The sequence below is a fragment of the Anas platyrhynchos genome, chromosome 1 (genome assembly GCF_047663525.1).
Source record: "Anas platyrhynchos isolate ZD024472 breed Pekin duck chromosome 1, IASCAAS_PekinDuck_T2T, whole genome shotgun sequence".
In the NCBI taxonomy this organism is placed as follows: Eukaryota; Metazoa; Chordata; class Aves; order Anseriformes; family Anatidae; genus Anas; species Anas platyrhynchos.
The window spans coordinates 205,795,061-205,813,246 of record NC_092587.1 but is presented as its reverse complement, the minus strand read 5'-3'; the positions used below and the strand labels follow the sequence as shown (position 1 = coordinate 205,813,246).

Below are 18,186 nucleotides of genomic sequence, written 5' to 3'. Positions count from 1 at the left end.
TTTGGAGGTTTTTTTCCAACCCCAATGATTCTGGGATTCTGTATGTTGGGATGGGTCAGTGACCAGGAGTGAATAAAACCTATGTGCACCCATAGTGTGCTGTTTATGAGCCCCCATATCCCACTGGGTGCTGCTTTGATACAACACTCGGCATCACCCCAGACCAAAATCACCTGAAGGGACATTTTGGGAGGGCTGGGAGCTTCGGGCAGGACATGGGGACAGGGACGGGGACATCCCCCTGCGGCACCACAGTCCCTGCACCGGGGTCCTGAGGCAGATGTTGACCTGCAGGGACTTCATTGCCCACCTTTTGCATGCCAGCACTTGCCGAAAAGCATTTTGTGTTTGTATTTTGTGTTTGTTTGTGTTTTTTTTTGTGTGTTTTGTGTTGTAGGAAAGTGCTCCGGCCCTAAAAGCGGGGTGCTGAGCACTGGGGCGCTGTGTGATGGGGATGCACTGCACCGCTGCTGCTGGTCCTTCCTAAAAGGATTTATTTGATTATTTATTGATTTATTTGTTTATTTATGTATTTATTTGTTTATTTATGTATTTATTTGTTTATTTATTTATTGGTGGCCGCTCCCAAGGAACAACCCCCCCCCCCCCTCCCCTCAGCTCTCCCCCTCAGGGCTCTCCCCGCGTGAGGCGATGCGGGCTAACCGCCGCACGGGGGGGTTCAAAACACACTTTTCCTCTTTATTTTATGCTTCTACTTGATTTTACACGCCTTTACAAGCCTGCCCGGCCTCCCTATGAACCGGGCCGGGCCGAGCCGGGCTCACTGAGGCTACCCGGGGGCTGTGGGTGATGGGGCCCGGCCTGACGGGGCCCCTCACAGCCCGGCCACCCTCAGCGGCCTCCCCCCCCCTTGAACTACAACCCCCAGCATGCCCCGCGGAACTACAACTCCCGGCATGCCTCGCTCCACCCCCCCCTCCGCACTACATCTCCCATCAAGCACCGCGCCTCCCCGCCTCCCCCCCTCCTCACGTCTACCCGCGCCGGGACTACACTACCCATAGTGCCCCGCGGCGGGCGGCCGGCAGGCGGGCAGCGCCCGCGGAGCGCGGGGCATGCCGGGAGTTGTAGTCCGGGAGGCGGCGGTAACGGTCCCGCTGCAGTTCGCCCCCCCCCTTTTTTTTTTTTTTTTTTTTTTTTTTTTTTTTTTTTCGGTCCCCGCCTGCCGCCGCCGCCCCCTCCTCCCTTCAGCGGCTGCGGGCAGAGGCAGGAGGCGCCGCGGAGGCAGCGGGAGCCGGGGACGGAGAAGCCGCAGGTGAGATTTGGGGGGGGGGGGGGGGAGGCAGGGAGGGGACCCCCCCCCCTCAGGGGGCGGCTGAGGCGAGTCCTGAGGCGAGGGGGGGGGGAGGGGGGGAGAATGAGGTGAGGGGGGGGCGATATGGGGTGAGGGGGCGATATGGGGTGAGGGGGGACGTGGTGAGGGGGGGGGGAGTTGGGTTTGGGGCCAGAAAGGGGCAAAACGGGGTCAGCAGCAGCCGGGGACAGCACCCAAGGGTGCTTGGGGGGGCTGGGGGTACCCAAGGGGGTGCTGAGGGTACCCAAAGGGGCTGGGGGACATTCAAGGGGGTGCTGAGGGCACCCATGGAGGCCGGGGGGGCACCTAATGGGGTGCTGAGGGCACCCAAAGGGGTGCTGGGGGCACCCAAGGGGGCTGGGGGGGCACCTAAGGGGGTGCTGAGGGGGTTGGGGGGCACCCAAGGGGGTGCTGGGGGTACCCATGGGGGTGCTGAGGGCACCCAAAGGGGCTGGGGGTACCCATGAGGGTGCTGAGGGCACCCAAAGGGGCTGGGGGTACCCATGGGGGTGCTGAGGGCACCCAAAGGGGCTGGGGGGCACCCAAGGGGGTGCTGAGGGCACCCAAGGGTGCTGGGGGGCAGCCCTGGTTTACCCCCAGCAAAACCCCGCTGGGATTCCTGTCCCCAGTGGGGTCCAAGCCAAATTTCGCCTCTTCCCCTCGTGCTGGGGGGGTTCTCGCCTTGGTTTGTGGATGCACCCAGCCCCGTTTGGACCCCATAATTTGTTTTTGGGATGTCGGCACCGCTGGGTGATTCGGGCAGGCTGTGGGATGCTCCCAGCTTCTTAAAATCACCCCGAGGGGCTCGCCGAGCCGGGAGCGCCGCTGATGCTCCTTGCCGAGCTCCTCAACGAGGTTTTGGGGCTCCCGTGACGCCACCACGGGGGTGACACGTTGGGGACATCGCCGCAGGACGTCCTTAGCCCGCAGGGCAGCGAGACGCGAGGCCAGGAGGGTTTTGTGCCCGTAGGATATAGGTAGGGGGTTGTGCTTCATTTTGGGAAAGGTTTGGGGTTTTTTTTCTCCTTCGGGATCGTGGCTTCCGCGCTCGGTGCCTGGCGTCGTGGTGTGCGCTTGAGTTGGGGGTTAATGACACCAGGGAGGTGCTGAGCAGAGGAGCTTTGAGATATGGAAAGGAGAGAAATATCCCTTATTGATAAAGGTGCTGGAATATGTTAGATTTTATTTATTTATTTTCCATTTTTCTCCCTTTTTTTGTTTTCTTTCCGCTCCTCGCGGTGACAAGCTCTCGGGTTGTGCCTTGTATTCCCCTACACCGAATTCCATTCAGAAAGCATTTTTTTGGGTGCTGAATTCCATCAAACGTGGAAAATCGAGCAGGTCGAGTGCTTTTATTTTATTTATTTTTTATTTTTTATTTATTTCCTGGACAAAGGCACGTTGTGCCAACCGGAGAGAAACCCCACGCGATTCCGTTTGTCTTTTAATCCAAATATGCTTTGGGATGCAGCCGTCTGTTGGTTCTCGCCCCTAAATAGCGATGGAGGAAGCTGGAGCTTTATTTATTTCTTGACGAGCAGGAACAAGGGCGATGGAAACATCTTTAGGGAAACGTTTGGCTGGACCCGCACGATTTCGGGAAACCTTAACCGTGAAGTGGTCGTCGATTAGGGCTCAAATCGAGTAGGGATGTAAGGAAAAAGGAAGCAAAGGTGGGAGATCCGATGCTTTTTTTAAAAATATTTCTTTCTGATGTTGAATTTTAACAATTCCTGGGGTTGTCTGCACCTCGATGGCCGAGGACATGAAAACAAACCCCCCCTCCACAACTGTGTGCTGGGTATTTATCCCTGCTAGTCGTTAAAAAAACCTATAATAGTTGGCTGTGTATTTTTAAGACAAAATATACATTAAATCTGAATTTATTCTGGACGTTACAAATACCTACTTGCCTACTTTTTGCATTTTAATCCATATTTTTTTAACGAAAGGCAACGTTAACCATTTTTCGGAGCAAAGGGGTGGGAGAAGCAAGACGTTTGCACGCTGTGAGGGTTTTTTTTTTTTTGGGGGGGATCTGTTTGATAATAGGAGATATCTCACGGGGCGGGACGCCGAAATACCGCACCCCAAAATCCTGTGAGTGCCCTTGGGGTGGTTTTTAAAGTTTATCTTCGCAGCTAGGTTACCGAAATCCCCCCCTGATTTTGGCAACCCACCGCAGAGGTCACGGGGAAAGCAGGAGGAAGGTGCTGCTGCTGCTGCCGCTTCCAAATCGCTCCTCAGGCAGGTGAAAATGCTTCGCAGAAGCACTTCTCTTGAAGGCCTCCTGTATCTCAGCCGAAAGCCTAATTAAAACTCTAATTCAATTGTGTGTAAATTGAATTATCTGAGCTGTCTGGAGGAGCTCGGAAGCCTCCCTTTGGATGCCCGAGTGCTTGAACGCCCGCTGTCGGTACGGGAGGTGTGTGTTTAGCCCGGGTTAGTGCCTGATTTTGGGGTGCTGTGGGTGTGACACTCGTGGATCGGCCTTGACCGTGGTCTGAGGAAGGGCTGGGGCATTTTTTGGGCTCACCCAGTCCCCTCTGCTGCTGAATTTGGCAGCGCTGGCACGGACACAGCCCAGCTTTGGGTCAACCTGGCAGAGGACTGAGACCTTTGTGCCTCCCATGGTAAGAAACCTTCCCATTTCCACCCCTCAACTCTCTGCTGATTTCCAGCCGGTCGGGAGCAGGAGCTGATGAGGTTGTCCAAAGGGAAATAGGATTTTTATTTCTTCCTTTCCGAGCCCGCTCTTCCCTTCAGCCTGGGCTCCGGCTTTCATTTGTCTTCCAGTCATGCCTTTTGGGCTTGATTGTATCCGCAGAGGCCCTGATTTCCTTTTCCGCAGCACAAGTGCTCTGTGTACTTTCTGTTTCCTCTGTAATTCAGAAAAGCCTCTCCTTAAACTCTTCTTTTCTGGGCCGTGGATTGCAGCGAGGGACTGCCTCTGCTCGTGTCCTGCACGCTGCCTGGAGGCAGGAAACCCCTTGGGATGGCTGAGCCAGGGGATCACAAGGTGAGAGAAACACCACGGCGAGCCCATCTCCTCCTCCAGATGCTGGTGTGACAACGGGGCATGCGAAGGGACCCCTCAAAAACCAACTTATTAACCTGCCTGCTCAGGATTGACCCTGGCGTTGAGTTCAGGAGCTAGAAAAGCACAAATAACTGGTGCAAAAACCAACATAATTTTGAAGCCACGGTGCTTCCTTCGTTTACTCGAGGTGAGGTCGTGATTCCAAGAAAAATCTGGCTGGGAAGGAGAGTTTCTGGCCACCACGTGCCTTAGATGCATCAGTCTCATTTCTTAATTTACCATCACCTTATCAACAAGGCTGCGTTTTGCTGCTCGAAGGTCATCATTCGTGTTCTGCCCCCAAAAGCCTTGGATCCAAAGAGATTTAAGGAGAAAAGTTCTATTTTATGGTATTTTTCAAACTTACCCAGCCAGTTTTCTGCTGATTTCAGCCAACGAATCTCTCCTGACGTTCCCAGGTTGCTGCATGCCGTCGTGGGTCCGTTCAATAAAACAGATGAAGATCTTCTTTCCGTGAAAAAAAATAATCCACCTAACCATTTTTTGCCCTTAACTCCTCGAATTAAAAACTGTTGGCTTAATCCATCCCTGTTTAAAAAGGGGAATAAATTTTCAGGAATTATTTCCATAGGACTCCGTTGCCTGTCAGCGAAACAGATGCAGTTCTCCAGAGGTGTCTGAATGGCTTTGCCTTCTTGGTAAAGAAGGCAAAGAGTCAAATCTGGGCTTCTGCTGAGGGAGTGCAGGTGATAACGCTTCTCCTTGTATTTTTTCTGGCATCCTGGGCAGCTCTGTAACATTTGGAGCCCTTTGCCAAACCGAGAGACCAAGGAAATTTGGTAGAAGAGAAGTCCTGAGCGCCTGGGGAGGAGCTGGAGGTGTTCTGGAGGTGGTGGTTAAAGGTTTTTGTGTAAAAATTGATAGGAAATGCTTGCTAGTCTTGTTGATTTTTAGAAGAGCATGTACAGAGCATGTATTTTGTGTTACTGGGTGCTGATATATTGATGCTTTGCTTCATTGGGTGGGTGATCTTGATCTGGTTTTAGCTCTTGTTGGTTGGAATCACCAGCAAAAGAAAAAGCTGGGAATTTTCAGGGATATTTTTGCATCTCATGTCTGCTTTGCCGTGGGTTTCTGAAGCAAAAATCCCAGACCCCTACCTACAATCCCAATCAGGGATCCTATTTAGGAGGTACACAGAGCGTTTTCAGATCCCCTGGAAGTTGGGGGAGCTCTGAGCACGAAGCAGCGTTGAAAACCAAACCTCTCCTTTCTTTTTTTTTTTTTTTGTGTCTCGGGCTCCAAGCAGGAACACGAACGCCCAAATCTGAGTCATTTCCAGCTTTCTTGTGTGTCTTCTCTCCTTCCTTTTGGAGCTCCGGGGGGAAGCGATGATGGTTGATGCTGATGATGTGATATTTCTCTTTCAAAGAGGCACGCAGGGAACGAGGCTCTGCTGGGGATGACGGAGATCCATCGGCTTCCTCGCAGCGTGACTGGGTCTTGAATCATTTTTTTAAGAAGCCCTGAGCGGTGTTTGGTACGGATGTGCCGAAATCCCTGAATTGCGAGGGACTTTGTGCTTTCTGGGAGGAAAACTGCAGCTCTGGTGGCACTCCACAGCAACCCAGGTGGAAAATTATTGCTGTAGGATTGGTGAAAGCTGAAGGAACGTGCCCCGTTCCTCTGCTGGAGATGCTGATTTGCGTTTGGCTGTGCTCTTTCCTTTCTTTTTCTTGTCTTTTTGAGTGAAATGGTCACCTGGAAAGCTGGCAGGTCAGAAAAAGAGCAGGCAGAGCAGAAAAATTGGGTTTATCATGGCTTTCATACGATAACTTGCTCAATAGGAAGCTTAAGGTTGAAGGATGGTTGCAGCCTGAAAATTTCGGGCTTCCTTGTCTTAAAAAGGGGTAGAGATTTGGGAGGATTATCGAAGGCAAGCTCAGAGTGTTTCAGGAGAGAAAAAAGGAAGGATAGATGCCATCGTGCCTACTGGGCACGTCTAATTCAGTGATAAAATGGATGAGGACTGCAGACTGCAGCAAAAGTTAAAACGAGCTACAGCATCTTGGGTTCTGCAGGGTTTTTTTTTCCTGGCTTCTAATTTTCCATTGAACTTAATCAAAAAGGATCTGGCTCTTTTGTGGCATCAGGCTGTGCTGATTGCCTGTCAGGAATTAAAGCACGGCCTCTGAGCTTTAATGTTTTTTGGGGTCAGGTACACAGCTCCCTAAATACGGTCGAAATATGGACGTTACTCTTTTTGTGTTGGAAATGGGTGATGAGGGCTGGTGAGGAATTCAGGGCAAAGTCTCCCTTTTCCTCTTTTCCTTTTGGTTCTTTGTATTTCAATGTTTTTGAGTCACAGAATCACGAAGGTTGGAAGAGACCTTTGGGCTCATCTGGTCCAACCATCACCCTACAAGATGCCCAACTCGCGTTCGTAAGGGATGAGAGGATTTCCATGCTTAGTCCCAACCAATTTCTGATAGTTTCTGGCTCTCCAACGATTAATTCAGCTCCAGTTCTCCGGGCCATCCTGTTGAGTGCAAGATTTTGGACTTACCTGCGCCCTCCATCTCTCTGTATGTATTTTATATACGACAGAACTCGGGTTTTTATTCATGGAGAAGGCAGACGGGGAAGCGATCCCTGACAAATGGCCACGTTAAACGTCCCGAGACGTTTTAAGCTTGGCTTAACCCCTCTCCAGAGGTGCTGCTGCTAACTGGAAGAGATCTCCAAGAACCTTTTGGGTTTGTCCTGCCCGTCAGGTGGCCGAGGAAGATCACTCAATGCTGATCTTTCAACCAAGATGAACGTGATGCCGACACGGGCAGGAAGGCTCCGAGGGCTTGTCCCTGTTGAAAATATCCTGAATTAAGCTTGGGAGAATTCAGAGCGCAATTACTTGGGAATAAATGGTATTTATGAAAGGAGTTATTTATTCCATTTTACGGAATGAAACGTTTCCCATGTGAACGTTTATCCTCTGGTCGTTTATTCTGCAAATTATTTGCTTTAGCTTCCTGTGTAGGCACGTCGTAACTTAATAAGACCTTTCAAGGCTTTTGTGAGAACTGCAGCGTATTCCACGCGTTTCCCAGGCCCGGCGTTGTGCAGTATAGGCACAAAATATAATTCCCAGGTAAAGGACATCCAGTGCGTTGGTTGGAGCCCGAGTTTGCCCTCGATTCGTCTTAGATTCACAACAGGGAATGTTCAAAGTCTTAAAATGCAGTGCTGTAAAGTGGAAAAATTCCACTCCCCTTTTCCCTTTTCCCTTTTCCCTTTTCCCTTTTCCCTTTTCCCTTTTCCCTTTTCCCTTTTCCCTTTTCCCTTTTCCCTTTTCCCTTTTCCCTTTTCCCTTTTCCCTTTTCCCTTTTCCCTTTTCCCTTTTCCCTTTTCCCTTTTCCCTTTTCCCTTTTCCCTTTTCCCTTTTCCCTTTTCCCTTTTCCCTTTTCCCTTTTCCCTTTTCCCTTTTCCCTTTTCCCTTTTCCCTTTTCCCTTTTCCCTTTTCCATGTCCCGCTGCTGAGCTTTGCTGTGTGGCTGAGTATTCATGCTCCTGTCTCATTTTGGTTTGAAGACATCAAGTAGTGAAGAACCCACCACTTCTCTTGGTGTATTTTCAGCAATTAAGTACTCTCTCTGATTAAAAAAAATTAGGTCTAAATTGAATTAGTTTCCAACTACTGCTCCCAAAAGCCTTTTTTGGGCTAAATTAAAAGGTCCTTTGATACCCAGTAGCTTTTCCCTTTGGAGACGACGCCTTACTCCCTAACCAAGTGGCCTTTCAGCTTTTATTTTGGGCAAGATAAATGCGTGGGGCTCCCCGGGTCTCTCTGCGGTCCTTAAATGCTCGTTGCACCCTGCTCATTTTTCACGATCCCATTTAAATCGTGGGCTGCTTCTGCGACGTTCCCGTGAGGGGAGTCTTACCCGAGCAATCTGCGGAGGCAAGATTGCTTCTTTTATGCCTGAAATAATTTTCCAGATCGATAGCGGACCTCTGAACACCACTGGGCTCTTTATCAAGCCCCACAGACCCTTTCTGCAGCTAATTTTGGTGGCAATTTTCCACGGGTGGCTGCTTTCAGTGATCTGTCGGGTGACCAACTCGAAACCCACGTAGCACGCTGCGTTGACACAGTGCAGTGCTCATTTTTTAACCAAAACGCTCAACAAAAGTTTGTTGCGTTGCAGCGGTTGCCTTTATCCACCCAATTTTGAATCTCAACTAAGGATAAAATCATCTTTTTTTCCCCTGAGACGTATTTTCCATAACATGGTGTTGACTGCCATGAATTTTGTTCCCGTTCTTTCAAATTCTAGATCAAGTCTGATTTGCTTTCCCCTTGCTTTGTCCAGAACTAACTCAGAGTTACTCAAGTCAACTTTTTGCCCTCTTCTAAGGGGTATTATCAACTTTGAGTTTTCTTCCACCTTCCAGAAAAGACTGAAGAAGAACCGTCAGGGCCTCAGAAATTGGAGGACTCTTTGAGGGCTCTCAGGTGACCCATCCTGAGTCCAAGACGTTCTTGTCATTGAATCGTGGAGCTGGTAGAGCGCTCGCAAGACTCGCTGGTACGTTCCCCTCCTTGAGGCAAGCTAGCGTCTCTCTAGAGCACCCCTAATGGGTATTTCTCTAATTTTTCCTTAAAATAAAAGTTTAGAAGGCGCTCCAGCCTCCTTAGGTGGATAGTAGTTGTCGCTTGGCTGCCGGTTTAGTGAAAAGCTTTCCCAAAGCTTTCCCACTTGGCAGTGTTTCTCTGGCAAATTATCCTCTTCGCTCCCGAGGACGTGAGAAATAACCCGGCTCCGCTGCCGCCCCTGGATGCGTGCTGCGTTCTCCCTCAGCTTTCTTCCATCTAGGCTGAACGGAGCCTGCTCTCAGGGATCGTGTCGCTCCTAAATCTCTCCATATTTCTGTTGTTTTCCTCTCTTTAATTCCGTCTGTACGTGGAATTTGTACTCTGCTGCCTTGTCAGCATTATACAAAATAAAGCGATGCTGTTTTCCACCTATCACTACTAAAACAACTTGAAATGCCTCCTCCCTTTTTTGCAAATCCATTGTATCGTTGACTTTTATATCAATTTGTGATCCGATATGCCCTCTTAAGTTATTTTCTGGTTGTTTTTCTCCACCTGCACCTTGTGCCCAGCTCCTGCACTGTTTTTTATCGACTTGGATCTGGCCGTTTCGCTTTGGCACAGCTTGATCTCGATGTACCCATTTCATCACGTCCCGTAGCTGCTTCTATACAGATGACTTCATAATTCCTCTTGTATCTTTCCATTGATTGCAGGGAGGGTTAAATCTCTAATTTGCTTTCGAAGCTTTTCAGAACTCGGCTACGTCGCTGTTTCCTTTTTTTGATCCCAAAAGCACTTGGAGGGTTGGTGAGCGACCGTAAGTGGATCATCTATATGCAAATTCCTTAATTTCTCCTCCGCGAAGTTATATTTGTGACAAATCAACGTCTCCGAAGTGACGCCTCTTTTCATTCTGTTGATATTTCATTAGGGTGATAACCCAAAAGTACAAACGTCAGACGAGTTGAAAATCAATTATTTAAATCAGGACATTCTGAAACCCTGATTGAATTACTGGGCGCAGCCCTGCTGAAACGCAAGCCCTGCTCTTCTCCTCGGCTCTCGAGGCTTCCAGCTCAGCGATCACCGCAGCTTTATGGGCTGTAACGAGGTCCCAACCGGTTCCTTCGCGTTTGGATTCAGTCGTGCTCCATGAAATGTCACCGATCATTTCTGGAAACGAGTCGTGTGTAATTAAGTGCTGCACGAGGCTTCGTACCCCTCCTGTCTCCTCCGTAACCCCACATCTCTGTTACCCCTTGCTTCTGTGCCTGAGGAGTCCCATCCCACAGCCTCCTCCTGGGCTCCCAACACGCTGAATTTCTGCTGAGATCCTCCAGAAATTCATTTCAATTTGTGGTCATCACAGATTTCAATTTCAATCTCAATTAAAGAGGAGGTAAGCCTTGTTTTTTTTCCTCTTTTGGCGGTACACTGCAGCCCCCACTTCTTTTTTTTGCATCCGAACTCCCGATTTTCAAGTCTGGTCACACATCCATCTCACCAGATTTCATTTTTTTTCTATCTGCGAGGCAGAAATTTATTCGTTCTTCGTTCCCTCTTGTTACTCAGAGCCCTTGCATCCATATATAGCAACAGAAAATTCGTTTTCTTTACAGACCCTCTGACTTTGAGCCTCGTTTATCCTTCCGTGTCCTTCTCTCGCGTTCGGTTCCTTCCTTTCCTGGATGCATCAGCAGTTTCCTCCGGGAAGGTGTCTTTCTAGTCGGAGAGATGCTGGCTCTGCACTTCATGATCCCCGTGTTCCCTGCGGTATGCTTCAGTCTCTCACACCCCAACATCCCCATTGCTTCTTCATTTCTTTTGCCTTTTTTTCTTTGCCTTCTCTTGCAGCCAGCAGTGGATGCTTCAGCAGCCTCAAGTTGCAATTCCTCAGCCTCCCCGCTCAGCAGAAGCCGCGGTGGTGCACGAGAACGAGATGCCATTGCCGAGCAGATTCCCACCCTCTCGGGAGGCAGCTTCTCCCAGCTCCTGCTAGGTTTCTCTTGGCACGCTTCAGCTGGAGCATGGGGAAAAAAAAAAAAAAAGTCTGGCACGGCACTGTCGAAAGACTGCCAAACCTTGACTTAAGACTTTCCTTTTCGGTTCTTTTCCAGGATCCTTGAAATAGATAAATATATATATTTTTTTCTCATCTGCTCGGTTCCAGCTTATGCAGAGCTGCTGGCCCCGGCCTGAACGCTTCCTTCTTTCGACCAGAGCGATTAGCCAATATTTGGGATCGTCTGTCGAGGGAGGAAATCGATGACAGGCAGGTATTTCTTGGAGGCAATCTTGCTGATTCACAGAGGCCGTTTGCAGAGGCTGGCTTCTCCGAGCCCGGCCTGAATCGAGCAGCAGGAGAAGATTTTGCTCTCGGTATTCCAAGGTCGTTTTATTTTTTTTTCTTCTTGCCAGCACTAAACACACTATAAGCACACATGTACACGCACGCTGCTTCTGTGCCTGACACCACGGGTGTTTCTCTGGCTGTCCTTGCTTTCCTCGTGCTTTCCTGATGCTCTTTGTTGGTGTTCCTGCCCGTGGCAGCACGCCTGACAGCCTGCGTGTTCTCTCCTCCCTCCGTGCCTTGCCTAATTTCCTCCTCTACCAAAACAAAGCCTGACGCTCTGGTGTTCAGCCCCTAGGAAGCTTTTTTTGTCCAGGCTGGTTTCTGGCCGGTCTCTTTAGCTTTAACTTTTTCATCCAAAATTGTTTTCAGTGGAGATTTGCTGGGCAAAACGGGTTTTGAGGAGCCTGGGGCTTTGCTTTCCCATTTGGGTTATGGCAGGAAGGGGTGACGGTGTCTGCCCTGCCCAAATGGGACAGCAAGGGATAAAGGAAACGTTGGAGGTGCCCTGATACCCACAGCGACGACTTCCCTCCTCCTCCAGGAATCAAAAGAAAGGAAATCTTGGTTGTGGTCACCTGCTTGGGTTCCTCCAGGGAGTTTTTTACGAAGTTTTTCTCTTAATTTTTGCACAGATTTTTAAATAGTGCCAGATGTGCTCCGCTTGCGTGGAGATGGCTCTTGCAGAAGATGCCTTGTGTCAGCGCTGCAGAGTCTGTCCTGGTGCCTTGCTCGTTCTGGTTTCCAATTCAGGCTGCCGCCGCCTTTGATCTGCGAAACTCTCGATTTGAATCTTATCTGCTCGGGAGACCTCTTTCCCCGGGATTGTGCTGGCAGTCAAGATTAGCCGGGGCTTACTGGGTTGGCAATCTTGGTTTTAAATCTGCGAGGGCTTCAGCAGAGTTTTCTCCTGGGGCTGGGGGGGGGGCATTGATTCTGGAATATGTTTTTCTCGGTGTTATCAGGACTCGCTGGCTATCAAGATAAGCTGTGGGGCTTACAGATCGCTGCGTTTCCTTCCTCCAGTGGCGACTGAGAGGAGCGGCGTCTCTCTCTCTAGCGGTTTTAGGTTTTTATCTGACCTTCCTGTGATTTCACCTTCTTATTCTGCTTCTTATTCTGCTTCTGCCTGCCCTCCTGAGAGGCTGGCACGAGACCAGGAGCACGGGCCCTGCAGAGGGAGGAGAGAACAGCGGGGTCAGCCTGACTTCTTGTTTAGGAGCAGGAGATCTTTGTCTTCAGCATTCAGGGCTTGCTGTAATCAGAAGAAGAGGCCGGAAAATCTGGAGGACCAACACGGCAACACGCCTTCTCTGCGAATTTCGTAACTGCATGGACAGAAGCTACTCATTTTCTTACTTATTTTCTTACTAGCAGCCTTCCAACTTGTCCAACAATGAATTCTACCTGAAGAATAAACCATAAATTTGATGATCACAAAGCCCTAACCCCGAGATAACTCAGTGTGGAGCGAGCTCAAAGACAAAAGGACCTTTTGCTGCCACCTGAATCTGCGTTGCAGCAGAGCGAGTATCACGATTGTCTTTCAGGGCTGCGCGTTCCTCAACACTGGCAACCAAATCCAGCAACCCTGGCGCTGTTGTTTGAAGGCAAGAAGTTTTGCGTGGGTGTCTGGCAGTAATTTTAGCTCCTTTCCTTGAAGCAGCTCATACCCTCGCTGAACTAAGGCTATTGCTTGCCTGCTGCTGCAAAATGCAGCGTGCTCCAAAGGCGCTTCTGATAGCCAAGTCTCAGGAGATGGTATTTTTATGAAGCAGCATTTAGGATACGGACTAAAAACACTCCAAGTGCTTCTGTGGCTTCCTTATTAGACCATCCAAGCCGGTTACAAACTGCAGTTAACATCGCAGTGCTTTAATGAGGTAGAGAAGTGGTGTTTACCCCGGCTCCCCACTTGTAAATCGTGCATCAGATGGGCTCAGAGCCTGGTTTCGTTGCAGGCTGAGGTCCTTGGTGCTGCAGAAGATGATGTTCTGCCCTCCCTGCTGCGGCTCACACCAAGGCACCGTGTGCCAAGCGGGTCTTTTAGGGAGATGCTGACAGCATCGACTGTACTGTTCCTTCTGCTTGGGGCTGCCTGGTTGTGTTTCCACCTGGTGCGAGCGTCTGGTTGGGAACACACGGCCGAGGAGAAGGGAAGGAAGGTGAGACCGTGCCTTCTGGTTACAGCAGGGACTTCAGTTTGGCTTCAAGAACTGAAGCAGCATCCTCGGGGTGCTTGGGCATGGTCTTGAGATGTGCTGGAGGTAAATAAAGGTAGGAGCCACCTCTCCACCCTGTTTCTGCCCACGCAGCTGCATCCCTTGCACCATTTGATGCTCGTCTGGCTGCATGGTGAAGGGACTCAGCACAGCGTGCTGGCAGGGCAACAGCCCACTAAATATTTTGCCAGCTCAAGAAGGTGGCCACCAGGAACTTGAGGATCTTGCTGTTTGGTAAAGAGGGAGTGGAAAAAAAATATGGAGGAGAAATTGTCTTAAAATGTGTTCTCAGAGTGAAACGTGGATGCTTTGCCGGAGATCAGTAGTCTCTGCAAATCTTTTTATATTGGAATAATTGAATGGGAGTATCCATTTTAAGATTATTGGGGAGTATCCAGAGTCTATTCCTGGTGCTTGGAGCGGAAATCTGTTTTAATGGCAGCAGATTTCTGGGAGCCGTGCTTCCTGCCAGAGTGGCAGCAGTACGAATGATCGGCAGGCTGCGAGATTATAAAACCTCCCCAGGCATTTTACATCCATTGCAGGTAACCTGAAATGCAGCAAGAAACAGGACAAAACCCAGCAGCACCTGGAAAAACAGGCAGCGTTCAGGAGATTCAGACTGTACCAGACCTGTATCGCTGGGGACACAGCTCCTGGCTTCGCCTTTTGTGGTTTTTATTGGACATCTCACAGAGGAACAAAAAAAATCCGTGCTGCCACAAATAGCACTCGAGATCGCTTTGTTACTTATGTAGAATTAGCACCGATGGTTTCTTCCTGATTTGGTTCATTTCCGTATTTATAGGCAACGTACAGGAGCGAAGAAACAAAAGCAATTAAAACTAGGAAACGATGACAAAATGTTATCAGATGGGCCGGGGAAGTTAGATAACTGGGAGCCTTTAAAAATACTTTTTTCAGGACAACTGTATCCCTCTGATTTCAGGAGAAGGAAAGCATGCAGGTACTTTATTTTTAAAACCAATTATTTTTTCCAGAAGGCCTGGAAAATGAAGCTTAGCCATCAAAAGTATTTCTTCAGCAGTTACCTCTTTAGAAGTTTTTCTTGACAGGGAGCCCACGATACAAGTGAATAGCAAAACCTCGGAATTTTGTCCTCGGTAGGTGCTAAGATGAAGAGGAAAATACAGACTGTATTTAAATAAAAATTCCAGGTAATCTAGGATGGCAAACAGTAAAACATCCCATCTATCAATATGTATTTGTTACAAGGGCTGTGACCTTCATTTTCATACCCTCGGTATAGTTGGAGTCCTAAAATTAACATCCAATTCTCATTTTCTTTAACTTACTCTGTTTATTTTCAGAGTGATCGCACTCCCTCTAATGCATCTGTCCAGAAGGTGCTGATTTTTGTCTTAAAGCTGCTTTCTGTCTGCTGACTGTCTTAAAGGCAGCAGCAGTGCGATGTGTTCTTACTCCCCAAAACTGCAGCTGTTTCCAGTGTCACGTACAGACTCATTAGCAAAGTGATGCTGCACAGTCGCACATTCCTGGGCTAAAAGCATATTAAGGTTTAGCAAAGAATAAACTGCAATTTGCAGGGAACGCTTTAATTCTTTTTCTCTTTAGCAGTCCTGAGTGTGCTGGATTTTTGACTGTATTTTTCACGTTTGGTGGGAGAATCAGTACAGCAAAATAAACCTGTATTAATGCACATCCTTATGACAGACAATTTTTTTGGGGGTTCTTTTAGCAGAGCACGAAGGGAGCGATAAGATGGAGGGGCCTGCACTGCAATTTCAGAAAAACTGAAGGAAATTATCAGCTGCTTCAAACCTTGCTGCAGGAGGAGGGGATGAAACGATGGCCGCAATAACGCCGCTTATCTGATAAGGGCTGCTTAAATAGGATGTTTGTCTTAATAAACGGCCTAATTTGCAGGGCTCCAATTACCATGATTTTATTCTCGTGGAAATAACGCTGCGTGTTTGCCCTCGCAGGGCTCCTCTTGGGGTTGATTTTTGTGGACGAGGGTGTCGAGCAGCGCCGGGCTCTTCGGTTTGAGTTTTGGAGCTGGCAGGTGCTTACCAGGGAACTAGTTGGCCTTGGTGAAAGTGCACAGAATTGCTGAGAGCCCATCATTAAAGGTTAAACAGCTCGTGTTCTTCTGTGGATTTTCCCTTCCAGCCCTTTAGTTTCTCTATACTTGTTACGTTTTTAAAAGCCGTAGAGAGGAGAGGTCTGAAAATCTGTTTCCTAAGCTGTTATTTTCGACTGATCTAGTCAGGATTCTGCCTTTACTGTGTGCCTACGTATAAACAGCTCTTAAAAACATCCTGATATCAGCATGTTGAGGGAAAGCCAAACTTGAAATGAGAAAGGAGCGGTGAAATGCTCGCACTAGGTCTTTTTTCAGCAGTTCTGCTTTGCAACTTACCGTCAATATCAAGCAAATATTAAGTTAATAATGAAGTAGGTTGCCAGTTGATTTCTTTGCTATGAAATTAAATCAGGTTTGGCTGTACTCAAGTTACCGTTTTCAGATTAAGGGGCTGGCGGCGGGGAGGAGTAACCCTTGTGCTGCTGGGCCTGGCCCTACAAAACTTTTGGGGGTTCTTCTGGCTGCAAGAAACTGAGCCCTTCTTGGAGTGATCTCCCAGTGAAACCAGTGACTTTGGAGGGATTTTAGTACTGAGTGATGTTGTGATTAAGAAAATGGGTGGTGTGTTATGAAATCATCAAACTGGAGAAGGAATTGGAAGGGGCCCTAAAGCCCACCCAGTGCCCCCAGCCCCATCTGGCCTCGCCTTGAGCAACACAAAGCTGGCAGTAATTGCATTATCCGGCTGCTGGATTTTAAGAAATGGCTGTGGACAGGTGATTGTGACCAAATGGATGTGGTTTTAGAAAGTTTTTGATGGATTGGCAATGGCCCCGTGCATCCTGGGGAAGGGAAGGCCCTGGGGAGAGCTGCCAGGGCCTGCAGGGGGGGGTCAGGAAAGCTGGGGAGGGACTCTTGGTCAGGGCTGGGGGGCCAGGATGAGGGGCAGCGGCTGGAACCTGGCAGGGGGGAGGCTTCGGGAAGAAATTGGGAAGAAATTCTGCCCTCTGAGGGCGCTGAGGGCCTGGGCCAGGCTGCCCAGAGGAGCTGGGGGTGCCCCAGCCCTGGCAGCGCCCAAGGCCAGCCTGGGGGGGGCTGGGAGGATGTGTCCCTGTCTATGGGATGATCTTTAAGGTCCCTTCCAACCCAAACCGTTCTGTGATTCAGTGACTGAGCAATATTTTCTGTCAGGGTTTCTGAGGTAGTGGCACTGTTGCTGTTTTATAATGAGCTGGGGCAGCTGGAGCCCGGTCAGCTCTCGCGCTGAGGTGAGCCCAGCGAGAGGAGCTTCTCATTGCCTGCTGCCTTGGGCTTGACACTTTTTGGTTTGATTTAAGCCGTATTCAAGCAAGAAAATAAAGCAGACATGAAGCAAAGCTGCTGGAGGGAAGAGCCGCAAGCCCCGCTTACAGAATGGGGGTGAGAGGGAGGATGGGGGGAGCTGCATTACGAGCGCTGGAAGGGATTAAAGGGTCAGTGGTGGGCAATGCAGGACAGTGTAAACACTAGGGCTGATGCTTTAGTGAAAAAGAAGGAGAAAAACAAAAACAAAAACATGCGTTTCCTTCAAATTTTTGAGCAAGAAAATGTTTAGAAGAGAACAAATGTGTGTTTGGCACGGGTGACTTTCACGCAGGAAGACTGGGTATGATTTCCATCTCAGCATCTTGAAATAGCTCTTGGATGAGTTGTAGGGGAACAGAAGAAACACAAAAATAATCTGAGGATCAGAGAAAACACGGCGCCGAGAAGCTTACAGTGAAGTCTGTTGAGCTTTTCAGAGAGAGCACTCGACTGCAGTAACACCCCAGGGAGAAAATGCCAGGCGCTGAGTGTGTCCTCCTGCATCTGAGGAAGGCGTACCTAAAATCGCTGCTTTGAGAGGAAAATCAGGCAGTTCAGATTGGAAGAGAGGCACGGTTTTATTGGGGAGGTGGGCTGCTCATTGTAATAAACAATCAAAGGAAAATGTGCAACTTCTGTCTCTATAAATTTCCATATTTAATAGCTTTAAAAAAAATATACATGGAGGTTATGTTCTTGTCAAGCACCTTAGGTTCAGTTTGTGGGTAACTGGGAGGTGTTTAATGGTATTTGGTAGGTGGGAGATGAATTTCAGTGAAGCTGTGATCTCTTTGGGCCTTTAAATTGATGCATTACCGAACACATCTTTTCTGGGCAGAACGAAAGAACTGGAGGAAGGCACCGGGCACTGTTAAACACAGAGGTCATGGTAGGAGGCGATGCGGTTTGCTAATTGCAACATCGCTTTTTACCTAATGGGCCAACCTTTGCATTAAAATTACCATCTCGTTCTAGTTAAAACACCTCCGTACAGGATGGCACCGTGGTCAGGGCGCTCTTGGGCTCACAGCTCAAATTAACGGGGAACTGAAGACAAGCCATGAAGACAACTATTGGAGTAAAACTGTGCTGCTGAGAGAGTTCAGGGTAAAAATATTGCATTTATTTGTAACGGGGAATCTCTGAGAGCTGTAAAACAGCTTCGGAGGCTTTTTTTGAAATGCAGCCACCTGCAAAACTGCTGCTTACAGAGCAGCTGTAAACTTTCTTCTTCCCCAAAGTGATCTCATC

The 18,186-nt window shown here is 49.0% G+C and overlaps 1 protein-coding gene across 4 annotated transcripts in view; it reads left to right on the top strand.

Annotated features, from left to right (window-relative positions):
• Positions 1-1,139: 1,139 nt before the first annotated feature.
• FAM168A (family with sequence similarity 168 member A) overlaps positions 1,140-18,186 on the top strand; it is a 161,428-nt gene continuing 144,381 nt past the window's right edge. For 2 of the 4 annotated variants that reach the window (XM_072032931.1, XM_038178403.2), the window contains exon 1: positions 1,140-1,276. The gene's annotated coding sequence lies outside the window, so the exon portion shown is untranslated. Of the gene's footprint in view, positions 1,277-8,806; positions 8,941-18,186 lie in introns of all 4 variants that reach the window. The other 2 variants (XM_038178407.2, XM_072032930.1) reach the window with 2 other exon arrangements.